At 36.2% G+C, this 16,228-nt stretch overlaps 1 long non-coding RNA gene across 1 annotated transcript; it reads left to right on the top strand.

Annotated features, from left to right (window-relative positions):
- Window positions 1-10,620: 10,620 nt before the first annotated feature.
- LOC144282906 (uncharacterized) lies at window positions 10,621-13,390 on the top strand. The gene is made up of 3 exons (XR_013351320.1): window positions 10,621-10,848; window positions 12,439-12,485; window positions 12,974-13,390. It is a non-coding gene; the product is annotated as an uncharacterized LOC144282906 (long non-coding RNA).
- The last annotated feature ends 2,838 nt before the right edge of the window (window positions 13,391-16,228 follow it).

Below are 16,228 nucleotides of genomic sequence, written 5' to 3'. Positions count from 1 at the left end.
CTGGGGGATGTTATCAAAGCAATTGAAAGTACCACTAATTCCTAAGCTAAATGGGTGATTATATTGCTTGGGAGGAAGTTATAACATTCCAACTTACTACTGAGAAAGGACAATATGCCAAAGCAGGAAATGGCAGTGACCCAGGACAAACCATTTTACAACTCTCACTTAGAGAAAAGGTGGGAGGTAAAATGTTTGGAGAGCCAATTCCCTCCCACCTGCCTAGAGCAAGGTCTAGGGATCATGCTTGGTGTATGTGGTTGCAGAGGAGGAATGTGTGATGGGATGAAAAGATAGCAAACAGAAAACAAGGACAGTGAACGGGAGTACTCAGTAGATAGCAAACATGTTTGACTTATCTTGGACACGGATGACTGGACTTCATTAAATACAACAAAGGAAAGCAGAGGCAAATTGTACTGCAGAAAATGTGTGATTTCAAGTATCTCTCAACTTACATAGGCTGATACAGTTCTGGACTTCTACATCACATTAAGAATATGCTTAAACAATCCAATCATAAAGAGAATAGCACCTACTCCTGTAATAATAGTTGGTAGAGGGACATCTGGGTGGCTCAGTGGTTGAGCATCTGCCTTCAGCTGGGGTAGTGATCCCGGGGTCCTGGGATTGAGTCCCGCATCGGGCCCCCTGCAGGGAGCCTGCTTCTCCCTCTGCCTATGTCTCTGCTTCTCTCTCTCTCTGTCTCTCATGAATAAATAAATAAAAATCTTTAAAAATATAGTTGGTAGAATCTATTTTTAAATGTCTAGATTAAGTACCAAATTTAGAAAATAAAGAAAAATCACCAAATCTAGAAAACCATAATTTAGAACTGCAATTCTATAGAAGAGAAGCTCTTTGGAAACTCAAATCAATGTTTTATTCTCCAAAAGATTAAAATATATATATAGAAACTGATTTTAAAAGTGAAGTGGAACTCCCAGTAGAAATTACAGAAGACATTGCTTCAATGAAAAGAAAGAAAGTAGTTATTAAAATGAAATTATTTTAAATCAAGAAAGACATATGAGCTTCACAACCAGGTGAAACATTTCAAATCTTTAAGATTATAGAAGAAAAAAAAATGTCATGCTGAAGCCTTTAAAAAATTTAACAACAGGAGAAGTCAAATTTTCAATTTTCTACCAAACATAACAGTAAAACCTGCTACAGAATTGAAAAGGTTGTAAGAAAGAATGTGAGGCATTAATAAAAGAATTAGGGCATAACATAACAAAGATAACAGAGTACACAAAACAGAAGCACTGATTGAAACCCATAGAATAAAACTTTATTGAGGTTTTGACAGAGTAACTGGTCCTGGACTGTCTGCCCAACTCTAAACAGCCATAAAACTAGGGAAAACTATACGAGGCAACAGTTTATAGACACTGGAAGACATCCGTGATTTTTAAAAGTGGGGGATCTCATGAGGTGATGCCCATGACCAGCCCAGCCTGCCTTTACTTTCAATGATTTCTCGATTATCACACTATAAGCTTTTGTCCAAGAAAAGCAGGCTAGTTTCCTTGAGCTGAAGGGGCAGAAAGCAGAGTTTAGGGCAGCTAAACTAATTGGAATTTCCAAGACAAAACACCAGAGGCAAGGAAGTCATACAAAGGGATCCAAATCCATGTGTGATTCCCCAGGAGTCTTGGGTTGGAGGGCAGGCTGAAGATGTAGTCAAGGATATACAAGTTTATCTGGATAAAAGCTGTAGAGTTGAGAGCAGAAGAGAAATACTAGGGTTTGAGCAGCTCGGGAAAATGCTCAGATTCTGACTAAGGCACAGTGCAAGACTTTTTAACTTCTAAATATCGAACTGAGACATCAGAAATCCGGTCTTAAAAGTAATAGCAAGACTTTAGAGCAAGGTGTTCTCTAGACATGCCCTAATTAAGCTCAAAACAAAGCCATGATCTGCAAGAAAGATAGAATGTGAAGGCGGAAATGGGGAGTCGCACTGGGCTTCCACAGGTCTTCCTTAACAAACCATAAAACTAAACCTTCACTAGTCTGTGGTGATCACTCAATAATTAAACTGCCTTCTAGGAAAAATATCAAAGCCTGCAAGGGACAGCAATAGAATCTAGAGTATCTATAGTGTATCAATCATAATATCCTCATATAATCAAATATTAGGAAACAATCAAAGAAAAGTTAAAGCATATACTAGAAAAAGCACAGGGGAGGAAACAATCCTGAGATGGCCAGAGGTTGAATTTAGCATAGGCTTTAAGTAAGCTAATCTGAATATGCTTGAAGAACTAAAGGAAAATGTACTTATAGTATCTATTTCTGTAGAACCAATTTCTCCCAAACTTAGCAGCTGAAAAAGCAAACTTTTATTCTTTCACAGGTTTTATGGATCAGTAATCTGGGCACAGCTTAATTTGTTTCTCTACTTCAGGGTACTCTGAGATTGCAAAGTGTTGGCCAGAGCTGGAGTCTCATCTCAAGGCTCAACTGGGAAAAGATGTTCCTCCCAGCTAAGAAGGTTTTGGCAGCATTCAGTTCCTTATGGGTTGTTGGATTGAGGACCTGGATTCCCTGCTGGCCACCCATAATCTCTTCCAGGGAGTGCCCCTCCAACAAGGCGGCACAGAAAGCCTCTGCTAACAAGGTGGAAATTATAACTTTTGGTAACTTAATCGCAGAAATGACGATCATATAACCTTTGCTCTATTCTATCGATTGGAAAAAGTCCTAACCAGCCCACACACAATGGAAGGGGCCTATAACAACAGGGCATGAATTGTGAATATCAAAAGGTGGAGATCACTGTGTGTCATGATAGAAGTCTATATATATATATATATATATATAACATCAGCCATTAGGGAATGCAAATTAAAATCACAGCAAGATACCAGTGTACAAGCACTGAATGGTTAAATTTGCAAAGACTGTAAACACCAGATGTTGGTGGGTTTGTGGAATAGTTGGAGCACTCTTACACTGTTGAGTTGAGCATGGGAAATGGTACACTATTTTGGCAAGACAGTTTAGCAGTTTTTATAGAGTCAAGCAAACATTTAATTAGACTTTTCTTAAGGTTTATTTATTTGAGAAAAAAAGTGTGTAAGCACGAGCAGGGGTGGGGTGGGAAGCAGCAAAGGGAGAGGGAGAGAATCTCAAGCAACTTCCCATGAGCGTAGAGCCCCGTAGGGCTCATCCTAGGACCCTGAGATCATGACCTGAGCCAAAATCAAGAGTCAGATGCTTATCTGATGGAGCCCCCCACATGACCCTCAAGCGAACATTTATATTATAACCTAGTAACTGATTTTATGTACTTATCTAAAAGAATTACACATGCATGCCATACAAGGATGGTGCATAGAGTAGCTTTATTCACAATAACAGGAAACTGAAGACAGTCCAAACAAACAAGAATCAATGGGTAAAAGGATAAATATATTTAGTTAGCACAATACTACTGAAGAAATAAAAAGAACAAATTACTGATATATACAATAGCACAGGTAAAACACAAAAGCATTATGGCAAGTGAAAGAAGCCAGATATAAAGGAGAATATATTTTGTGATTCCATATGTTCGGTAACAGGCAAAATTAAGCTTTAGTAAAGGAGTCAGATGTGGGGGCAATTTGGAAAGAAGAATATGTGACTTTTTGGAGTGATGGAAATATTCTGTAATTTAATCACAGTGGTGTAAAATGAGTGTTTATATTCATCAAACTCAGAAAACTGTATAGATATAAATTGAGTATTAATTAATTAATTTATTTATTTATTTATTTGAAAGAGAAAGACAGTGAGTGTGGAAAGGAAAGGCAGAAAGAGATGGAGAGAACCCCTCAAGTGGACTCCATGCTGAACATGGAGTCTCACTTGGGGCTCAATTTCACAACCCTAAGATCACAACCTGAGCCAAAACCAAGAGCTGGACACTTAACTGACTGTGCCACCAGATACCCCTTAAGTGGATTATTTTTAATATAAATATATAAATTATGCCTCCATGAAGTTACCCTTAAAACTACATAGACAGTTATTAAGACCAAAAACTGAGAAGTAAACACATCTCAACCAAACATAAATAAAATGAACACAATCTTATTATATAATTCTGTGAATTTTTTAAATTAAAGTTTGGCAACATTGTCCTAGAAATGATAAACAGGTTAACAATGGGGAAGGGGGAATAGATAGCCTGGCTTTACACTAGCACCATCTTGAACAATAAACATCAAAGATACCAACTAACTGTGTGTGGGGACCCTAAGTATATTCTTAGACAAGTGGTCATTAATGTGTCAATGAAATATTTTCAAATAAGCAGGGCTCTAAAAGCATACTACCAATATCTACTACATGCATCATTAACTCCAAGCAGAATTGTTCACATAGAATACACTATAGGTAGTCTCCTAGAGCAGCGCAACGTAGCTGCTCTGGATTGTTCACATGCCTTTCCTGAAAAGAAGTGTGTGTGTGTGTGTTCATTTTATTATTTTTTTTAATTTTTTATTCATTTATGATAGTCACAGAGAGAGAGCGAGAGAGAGAGAGAGAGAGAGGCAGAGAGAGAAGCAGGCTCCATACACCAGGAGCCTGATGTGGGATTCGATCCCGGATCTCCAGGATCGCGCCCTGGGCCAAAGGCAGGTGCCAAACCGCTGCGCCACCCAGGGATCCCTGTGTGTTCATTTTATATATAAATATAATGCATGTGCATGTGTATATGTATATACATGTGCATATATATATATATATACTGACAAGCATGTATATATATTGTAGTTACTCAGATGTTAGCTTTCAGAAAAGGGAAAACAGTTTATAAAAGCAGTGTAAAAAGTATAATGAAATAATTTTAAGTAAACTTATTTGTATATGGATGTATAACTATATGTATATAAATATGTGTATACTCATGCCAATATAAGAAATAGTTTTGAGGGATGCCTGGGTAGCTCAGTGGTTGAGCATCTACCTTTGGCTCAGGTCATGATCCTGGAGTTCCGGGATCAAGTTCCACTTTGGGCTCTCTGCATGGAGCCTGCTTCTCCCTCTGCCTGTGTCTGCTTCTCTCTTTCTGTGTCTCTCACAAATAAGTAAACAAAAAATTTTAAAAAAAAGTTTTGAGATACAAATAAATCAAGAGATGGAATTGGACAAAAAAAAGAAATAGAAATAACACATGTAATGAAACAGATATTTTACTGATAAACACCTACAGTTGAAAATCTTGGTGATTTAACTCAAGGGAAAAATACATGGACAGAGAAAAAATTCATGAAAGTAGATTTTTGATAAATTCAATACGTTACTCAAAGATACTTTTTTTTTATTTCTGAGATGCATAATCAGAAACCAGTGGATCAAATGTATCAGAAAATTCAAAGGCAGATATTAGTCAAATTAATAAATTGATGTATTATTTCCCAGTAGATTCAAAGCAAATGACACTTAAATTATTAAGCGAAATTCATGGATTTAAAAAAAAATCACTAAATTCTACATCTGAAACTAATATTACATTATATGTTAACTAACTGGAATTTAAATAAAAACTTGAAAAAATAAAAAGAAACTAAAGCAAAACAAAACAAAAAACACTTAGCATTTAGAAAATAATTTGAAAAAGAAAACCAAGAATGAGGGTTATAGAAACAAATATAAATGATTCAACTAATAAAAACCATTTTCTTATGTCAAAACAAAATTCAAATACACATATTTTATAAATGCCCCACTAAAATATAACAGCTAAATATAAGAAAAGGCAAATATGTGATGTGTTTGTATACATGTGAGATTTTATTAATATTAAAATAAAATTGAAAATAAAACATGGACTAAGAAGAACTTTAATATATTGACAAGATTTATAAGCTGCAATGAGTACATAATTGCCCTAAACTGTAAAAACCCAGTAAGAGTATTGGAAAGTTTAAGTATTTAAATCATATCAAAATATTTAGAAAGTCAAGGCTGTGGTATGAGATTTTAACTCACTTTCATCCTAAGCAGCAAAGAATATTTCATTCTAAAAATATTATATTCAAAAAAGTATACAAATATGTAGTAAAAAGATATTAGCTATACTCTAATTATTGGGAGTCAAAATATGAACAATAAAAATATCCAAAAATTGAAAATAATTAAAAATGTTATAGCATGGCCTTATAAAAGTGATAATTCTATATAAAATATATTTAAGGAAAAACATACAAGATTTGATAATAATAAAATAGTATATAGAAAACTAAAAAAAATCAAATCTATTGAAAAAGATACATTTTGAAAATCTAGTGAGTGAAATAGAGCAGCTATTTGATTTTTTTGTACTTTTACACCATTATTAACGAGCACTGATAAGGTATTTCTATGTGTATTTGCCATTTGTTCTTATTTTTTTAATTATTTCTTTAAGTTCTTTGCCCATGTTATATAATTATTAATTCAAAAGAGTTCCTATACATAGTGCTTAAATGTTCAGATTTAGAAAAAGATGAGTACACAATAGGGACTCCACTAATCTCATATTGAAATAGCCATAAATATATGTGAAAGGATAAATAAAGCAGTATCATCATAAATCAATTATACCAGAAGCTGAAGGAAATTTTGGCATGGGATATAAGGACATTTTACTGAATTTTATGCAAATGTATTCAATAGCTCCACTTTTAATAATTTATCTTAGGAAAAGTCAGAAAAGTAGAATTAGTATATAACCAATGATAGAACCTTTACATAATTTTTAATATTATGGTAAAAGCTTGTGGTAGAATGTTAGGAAAAAAGTATAGAATAAAATAATAATTATAGAATATGAGCTCCAGTCAGTAAAGAAAACGTTTTAGAAGCAACTCTGAAAGTGAAATGTTTTTTTCATTCATTATCTCAATGATCTGAATGTAGGTGATTTTGTTTCTGCTTCCTTCAGTTTTTGGTAATTTCTATATGTACTACAACGGGCAGCGTCACTTTGATGCACAACAACATAATAAGGTAAAATTGTGAAAATTTATTGTAAAATATTTGGCATTTAAAAATACTGTAACTTGAGATGCTTCTTTTTTTTTTTTAAGATTCTGTTTATTTATTTGAGAGAAGGGGTATGCATGAGCAGGAGGAGGAGCAGGGACAAGCAGACTCTGTGCTGATTGCAGGATCCAATGTAGAGCTTGATCTCAGGACCCCAAGATCATGACCTGAGCTTAAATCAAGAGCTGCTCAGGGCAGCTGGGTGGCTCAGTTGCTTGAGTGTCTGTCTTGGGATCAAGCCTCACCTTGGGCTCCCTGCTCAGCTGGGAGTCTGCTCCCCTCTCCCTCTACCCCTCACCCTGCTTGTGCTCTCTCTCAAGTAAATAAAAATCTTAAAAAAAAAAAAAAGAAGTTGGATATTCAACCAACTGAGCCACCCAGTCTTCCCACTTGAGATGCTTCTTAAACGACAACAAAAATATCTGTGATTATTGAAGTAGGAACTTAAGTAAGAGGAAGAAGAAAAGTTCCAGTGTAGAGACATTGGGACAAGAGTACCTTTGGTTGAACGTGGCAGTTTCTGAGACCTAGAGGAACACAGTAGTCTACTATTTCCTTAGTCATAGAGTTATTATGAGTTATTGCCTCCTGGGGGGAGAAGAAATTGAATAGAGCTTTGATAGTGTTTTTTAATTACTAGATTTACCAGATAATCTTTCTGGTTATTACTGCAGAACATGCACTATGTACTCAACAAACCCTGCTGTGAGCTCCAGACGGTGCAAAGAAGACTAATTTGAAGAACTTTTCTATAAATGGATCTTCCCCTGGGATGAACGGCTCACTCATAGTCAAGAGTTTTGGTACCGTGTGAGGAAAAGTCTCTTAAAGAATATTGCCTTGGGTTGTCTCACTTCTTCCTAGGCTTGGGACATACTACATTGGCACTGTTCAAAGCTACAGTTGCCATGCTTGTCTAGCATTATATCCTTGGTATTATCTCCCCCCCACCCCCGACCAAGCTGGTGTGCTAGATCCTTCCCTTCTCACTTCTGTACAAGACACATGATCTTTAGAAGCTCCAGCTTTTCCACCATTTCATAAAACACCCTATCTCTCCCATTTTCTTCTTTTGCTTATTCCTATAATCAAATTCACTGAAGGATGGAGGGAAGGAAGGAAGAAAAAAAAGAAGGATAGAAGGAAGGAAGGAAAGAAGAGAAAAAGGAAGGATGGAAGGAAAGAAGGGAAGGGAGGAAGGGGAAAGAAAGAAGAAGAAAGATAGAAAGAAAGAACGAAAGAAAGAAAGAAAGACTAATTGATTAAACTCCCTTTTGCTCCATATATTTTCAAATTCTTTCCAGCTGCATTTAATATTTCCTTTCAGTATACTCTTGTATAAATTTACTTTTATCATAGCAGTAATCACAGGAAGTTTTATATTAGGATCTTTTTTAGGTAAGCACCTTTGCCTGTTAACCATAAGCTGTTGTAGGAAAGAAGTTCTCTCTTTAATTTTTTCATCCCTTGCACTGAAAATGCTCAAGAAGGAATCATTAGATTTTAATGTTTAAAAATCTGTGTAAAAATATTCCATTCAGGCACTTGTACATTTAATTCAATGAACATGTATCGCATCTAATTGTATATCAAGTTCTGTATTAGATATAAAAGACATAAAGATAAATAAGAAGAGAACTTATATTTAAGGAGTTTAATAACTATGTATCATTTTTGTAGGAAGGCGGAAGCACATTCTTCCTTGCTGATTAATCAGCAAAAATATTTCTATAATTTTATAAGTTTTCTGTGTAACGCAGATGCCAGTTGCCAATGATACAATTTAACTCGACAATGACTGAATTCCACAAAGACTCTGGAAGACCCATATTTGAATGGTTCATCTTGAGGGGTTTTCTTTGAACTCTTTGTCCTCCAATCAGAAAATTATATATATGGTTCCCTGTCTTGTGAACAAGCTGTTACACATAAGATCTAAAGGGAAGAAATCAATAGAACTTTGTCATCTCTAAACCAGAAGGGATTATTTCTCAGACTATCTCCCTTGTGTGTAAATATGTGCATTTTGTTAGATTGTATCACTTGTGACAAGAGAATCTGTTTAACAGACACTTGGTTTAGATGTTGGCCAATGTTGAGGAAAGGAAAATAAACCATCAATTATTTTTTTTTAATTTTCATTTATTTATGATAGTCACAGAGAGAGAGAGAGAGGCAGAGACACAGGCAGAGGGAGAAACAGGCTCCACGCACCGGGAGCCTGATGTGGGATTCGATCCCGGGTCTCCAGGATAGCTCCCTGGGCCAAAGGCAGGCGCCAAACCGCTGCGCCACCCAGGGATCCCTAAACCATCAATTATTAAGTATAATTTGGGAACAGTGTTGGACATGCTCACATTTTAGGATTTATCAGTGCCATTTAACAAATAAAGAGACTACAGCTCAGAGAAATAAGCCAACAGAAACATGTTCACTAATTTTAAATCATTTGACAACTATTAATTCATAGAGATTATTTTTTTTCAGGAATAGCTTCGTAACAGATCATCCTCATCCTCTAACTTCCCATTATGCTCTCCAGTGTCTCACCAAATAGTTACAATGGGAATTACTGTGACACTTGGATACCTATTCTACTTTAAAATATTAAAATACATAAAAATATTTTTTCACCTTTCTCCCCACCTCCCCTCCTATCCATTCCTGACTACAGGAATTCATATACTGGAAAAGAGTTGAACATGTTCTTTTTTTTTTCCAGCAGGAGATTGGCAACTTCCATGGTCTTCTCTAGATAACATACAAGACTTCCCATGTTCAGAAACTGTAAGACGTCTACATTCCACTGACTATATCCACAGCAAATGATTCAGCATTCCCCAAACATCAGCTCTCCCATCTAAATTTACAACAACCCAATGACTTGGGGCTAATTATCTATTCACTTTTAAGTTTAAGAACCTGGATCTCAGAGTAATTAATAAACTCAAGCAATATCTTTATTTTTAACCATTATTCACTCTCTACCTTAGATCGAGTGAGCTGCCATAAATTAATATTCATTACAGGAAGCAGATGGAAAATGGGCAAGTGTTTGAAAATTCTCACCATGTGATTTTAAAGTATAATTTAATCGTACATTTGGGGTGTCAAGGAGTATTTAGTTCATGTCTTTTGCATTCAAATGAGGGAACTGGAAATAATCAGTTATTCTATTCATTCATTTAATTATTCAACTAATAAAAATATTGACAGAAATCACATCAACAGCTAACATATATTTATTTATTTATTGCTTACAGTATATCAGGCACTGGTCTGAGAATTTTATATGTATTAACTCACTGAAATATTTACTGAACACCTAACATGTACCAAGTACTGTTGTATCCTGGGGACAGAGTGCCTAATAGAGAGATGAATCTATCTTCATAGAGATGATATTTTAGTGGAATAGACAATGAATGTGCAACCGAAGAATAATATCATTAGAAATTTTTCTAATTGTACTGACAAAATTAAACAGGATTATAATACAAAGACTAACTGAAGTTGGTTATTTTAGTTAGAGTTATCAATATAGTCCTCTCTGAGGTCTCACACAAAACCAGCCAGCCCTATGCAGACAGAATTCGAAGTGCAAACGTGAGATAAATTACTAAAGATAAGGTTATTTATCCTCATTGTCCATAGTTACATGTTTGAGTTTTGGTTCAGATTTCTTTTTTCTAAGATTTTATTTATTTATTCATAGAGACACAGAGAAAGAGGCAGAGATACAGGCAGAGGGAGAAGCAGGCTCCCTGCAGGGAACCCGATGTGGGACTCAATCCCGGGACTCTAGGATCATGCCCTGAGCTGAAGGTAGGCAATTTTAACTGCTGAGCCACCCAGGTGCCCCTGGTTCAGATTTAATAGGGAGATACTGAAGAGTTTTAAGGAGGAAAATGAAATGGTATAATTTACATTTTGGAGCAACCACTTGTGGTATATGTGGAAAATGGTCTGGGGAGGGAAAAGCTTGAAATCCAAGGAGACCAATTAGAAGCCTATACTGTGATCCAGCTTAAGGATAATTCTGCCTTGGGCCACAGTGAAGGCTTGTGAAAAAGGAAAACAAGGCAGAGACTGACTATATTTTGAGACTGAATTAATGGATTTGGAAATAAAGTGTGTGGGGATGGGGAGGAGAAAAAGAAATATGAAGATGACTCCCATGATTTTTGCCTTAGCAACAAAATAGTTCATGCTGCAGCAACTCACATCCCCCGGTGAAGGCTAAGAGAGAATCAGGTATAATGGGCAATCAAGAGCTCTCTTTAAAGATATTCACTCTGAGGTCTCTTTAGACATGCAAATAGAAAAGCCAAAGTGGTGTTTAGACTTATGGGGTTTGGAGCTCAGGAAGAGTAAGAAGCTTAAACGAATAGTTTGGAATCATTAATGCATAGACATTGATAAAATCTAGGAGGCTGATGAAATCACCTGTAGAAAGAATATAACAAAGGAGATGAATGGGGTGGGTTCCAGGACAAAATGCAAAGGCACACCTACGTTTAGAGGTCAGGTAGGGAAGAGGGCACATAAAGAGTAAATAAAGTGTCTGAGTAAAGAGGCCAGGGAGTAATCAGTGAGGAGGAAAGATGGGGAAGGTTAGTGTGGGATTGCAAAATCCCTGAACGGAGAGGTTTTCGGGGCACGTGTGGTCGAGGGCAGAAGGCAGAGGATTTGGAAGCATGTTAAGTTTATCATGAAAAAAAAAATCTGTGTAGTTTTGGATTTGAAAAGATTGGAATTGATTGAAGAAAGAACTGGAATTGAGAACATGTAGACAGAGCACATGAAAATTCATTGGAGAAATTCTGCTGTGAAAGGGAACAGAGAGCCGGGGTCAGACGTGGGGTGGTATAATGTGTATGTGCATATTATGTACTCAGATACACAAGTATTATCATTATTACTTACATATAACAGACTTGAACATGTTCATGCAGAAACAGGCCTTAACCATCATTTAGAAATTGAAAGACTTGTGCTGGGAGTGAAAGGAGTTAAATAAAGGAGCTATTCTTGAAAAGATAACAGGGATTTCGAGAGACAAGCGTATGTGTTTCAAGTTTCAAGTTAAAGAGGGAATATAAGTGGGACAAGAGTACAAGTCTCCTGATTTGTAGAAGGAAATATATTAATACCAGAAAGAACATCAGCCTTGAGATCAGTTAAAACCTTACTTGCCGTTTATTATCTCTGACACTTGGGAAGTTATTTGATTTCTTAGTTTCAGTTTATTTCCTGTAAAAGGAGGATAATCATATAGACCTAATAACATATAAGATGTTTTCATGATACTTCTTCCTCTCTGTCTATGGCAGATTTATTAATTAACGATATTATTATGAACGAATGTCTCTAAACTACTTTGTAAATTTCATGGTCCCTCTTTATTTCCCATAGTGCCTATCCCAGTAGAGCCTCAACATTCTTAAAATGATGTCAACTTGGTAAGTATTACGTTCTGTGTTTTCCCTCTTCTCCTTTTGGACTTTGATGTAGGAAAGACGTTACTGTTAGAAGCCGACAGTCAAGAAAGAATTCTTGAGATGTCATTGATGCAAAAAAGGTGGTTTTATTAAAGCACAGGGGCAGGACCTGTGGGTAGAAAGATCTGTGGGGTCTGAAAATGGGGTCCCACTTTCAAGTTGGGAGGGGGTTAGGGAGAGTGTAAGTCTCCTAGATATTTTGGAAACTAGGTTTCCAGGATCCTGAGGGGGCTAGCTAAGCTATTGTTGGGAAAGGTTATTTATTATTTAGTAAACCTTCAGACCTGAGACCCTTCAGATGTATATTGGTGGGCCATATGCTTGGAGGATGATTGCCAACATGTATCTTGCGGGGGTAGAGATAAAGGAAATTTCCAAAGGAATTTGTGTATGTTAAAGTAGACTTGCAGGGTCCTGGGGGTTGAGCTAAAATTGCCTTTTGCCCTTAGCAAAGTATTAATGTGGAGACAGTTGAGTCCCTAGAGGAAGGTCACTGGCCGGTTTCAATGACTTGTCGATGAGCTGTAAGTAGTATGAAAATTAACAATTTTTCTCTGACTTTATTTCCCACATCAGATTCCATTTCATATGCAAACAACTTCATATAAAAATATTTGTGATCAAACTTGCAATTATTTAAAAACTTATTTCCTAACACAAAGCTCCTGGATGACATCTTTTTATTCCTGTAGTTTGTTAGCATATAGGATTGGATGAATTTAAAAACAACACAAATAAGAATAAAAGAGAAGTTCTCATTATGCCACTGCATTGTTTAAATATGGAATAGATTTCCCATTAATTTTGAATACCTTGATATACTGCCCCTGACCTGCTGTGATTTGGCTTCTGCCTTCCTTTCCAGACGTGTCTCCCATTTGCTCTCTGCCTCACCCCAAAGAGCCTTGGTTTCAGGTTTGCTCGGCCCTGATAATTCAATAAATCATGCTATTTTATGCATCCTTGAGGTCTTTTCACATGTGATTACTTGTGCCAAAATGCGCTCTGACTCCTCTGCTTATTTATAAAGCTAAAGTTAGTTATCATTCAAAATAGAATGAGAATCACTTACTCTGTAAGACTGAAATCCTGGTCAGGGGATCCCTGGGTGGCGCAGTGGTTTAGCGCCTGCCTTTGGCCCAGGGCGCGATCCTGGAGACCCGGGATCGAATCCCACGTTGGGCTCCCGGTGCATGGAGCCTGCTTCTCCCTCTGCCTGTGTCTCTGCCTCTCTCTCTCTCTCTCTGTGACTATCATAAATTAAAAAAAAAAAAAAAAGTCTCTGAAATCCTGGTCAGATCTAAATGTTCCAGTTTATTAAAATTAGACCTGGGGCCAAGAGTAGAAGTCAGATGACAGGCTGGCTACAAAGAACAGTGAGGGAATTTTGGAGGATGATGGAATTATTTTTATCTTGATTTTGGTCATGTTTATACAATTTTATACATTTGTCAAATCTCCTAGAACTGTACAATGAAAAGGGTAAACTTTATAGTATGTAAATCATACCCCAGTAAACCTATGAGAAAGGCCGTTTGTGAAGTTTTCAGATCATGTGTGAATTATAAAGATGCTTTCTGCATCCTAACTTTACAGGGCAGAAGAAATCATTTCCTTGATCCCTTTCCCCCAGTCTTATCTGGACTTTATGGATTGTCTTTTTTTTTTTTTTTTTCCTTATAAAAAAGGAGAGAGAGAAAAGGAAAAGTCTAGAGTTTCCCACACTATGCTCTCTTTCCTTACATATCTCCTTATATACTTCACTCTTTCTAGACCTGGTTCAAATGCAAAAACTCCCCAAAGAGAAGACAGTCCAGGTCTCTCAAGGGTTCAAAGGACAAGGGAGGAAGAAAAATAAAAAAAGGAAAGAAATTAGTAGAAACGGAATTTGTTTAATTAGAAATTACCAACTGAATAAATACGCTTATTTTCCTTCTCGACTCCAATATATACATTACTAAATATCAAAACCAAAATCATATTAAAGGGAAAAAGAAGGATTGACCTTTAAAAATGTAGAATCAAAAAATGACACAGAAGATGAAAAATGGACATTTCTTCATAATGCAACTATAAAGAAACTAGAATCCTTTATCTAGCTAAACTGTCAATTAATATGAAGATCTTTTTTGAAAAGGCATTCCAAAATTTACTATCTTTTCATCTATTGTTAAGAATCTCAAAAAAAAAAAAAATCTCCTGAGATTTGTTCTCCACCAAAATGAGAGATTAAAACAAGAAAGAGAAAGGTGTGGGATTCTGCAGAGGCTCTAAGATAAATAGAAGCAACATGAATTCCTAAATTCAGGTAAAGGAAAATCCCAGAACAGATATGAGGCAATTACTAACTCTAGGAAAAACAAAAAGTTGTACATAAAGAATGTAAGATGCCTATGCTGAGTAGTATAAATTATATAATAATAGAGGAAATTAAAACATAAGGAAATAATCATGTAAACTTATTGATTGATAATATAGCAGAAAATACTAGAATTAACAGCCCTAAGGAACAGAAAGTGGTTCCTCTGTGAAGCAAAACTTGAGGATGAAGTAGAGGGGAGTGTGGAATTCTGTTTTACTTCCCATCATTCTGGTACAGCTTGATTTTTGAATCTATATACATTTACTGCATGGCATTTAAAAAATAATTTAAAAAACAGTGTGGGCGAATATACAAGTGAGGTAACAGGAGTTTTCTAATATTTATCACACCATGCATTGGTTGTCAATTTATTTCTCCATTTCTCCATCAGGGAGAGCTTCAAGGCAGGGATCATGTAGTAAGATTTTTAAAAAGATTTTATTTATTTATTCATGAGAGACACACAGACAGAGGCAGAGACACAGACAGAGGAAGAAGCAGGCTCCCTGCGGAGAGCCCAATGCGAACCCCATCCCAGGACCTTGGATCATCACCTGAGCCAAAGGCAGATGCTCAACCACTGAGCCACCCAGGTGCCACTGGGACCCTGTATTATTGACCTTCTGTGCCTACACAACTTGCATATAACTAACAGCATATGCTCAGATACTTCTTTGCTTTTTTAAGCAAATAATGTATGAAAACATGAATAGAGGTGGCTGCTGAGAATCCACAAAATAACAATGAATACACAAAGACAAGGCCAGTAATTGAGGGGACTGAACAGGCAACAGTGATTGACTTGAATCTTCTCACTAAATTACAGCTTTCGGCATCTCCTAGGTTGAGGGCATAAGGCTTCACATCCAGATTGCTTTAAATTCACATGGGTCCACCTCTCTGTCAAAAAACAAATGCCCTCTTGATGTTTTCTCTAGAAGTGTTGACAAACTTCAGAAGTCATCCACAAATTATCCACCTTCTTTTGTCCTCTATAATTTCATTAATGGAACCATCACACACCTGGTGATGGCTCACCTTCTATTATTCACCGTTCTTGTCTCTGGCCTTATATTTATAGATCGATCAGAAGTTAGTATAACAGTTAGTACCATTCTCAGATTCCTTTCTTTTAAAAAAACCTTTTTATTTTAAAATGATTTTAGATTCGCATGCAGCTGTATGAAATATATAGGGAGATTCTATGTACCCGTCACATTTCCCCCAGTGATAACACCTTGCATGACTATGATACAATATCACAATCAAGAAATTGACATTGATATAATCCATTGACTTTATTCAGATTTCACCAGTTTTATATATACTTATCTGGGTGTCC

Source organism: Canis aureus, chromosome 14, assembly GCF_053574225.1.
Source record: "Canis aureus isolate CA01 chromosome 14, VMU_Caureus_v.1.0, whole genome shotgun sequence".
Classification (NCBI taxonomy): Eukaryota; Metazoa; Chordata; class Mammalia; order Carnivora; family Canidae; genus Canis; species Canis aureus.
Note: the sequence above shows the minus strand (reverse complement) of the source record. Positions and strands in the feature narration are given on the sequence as shown.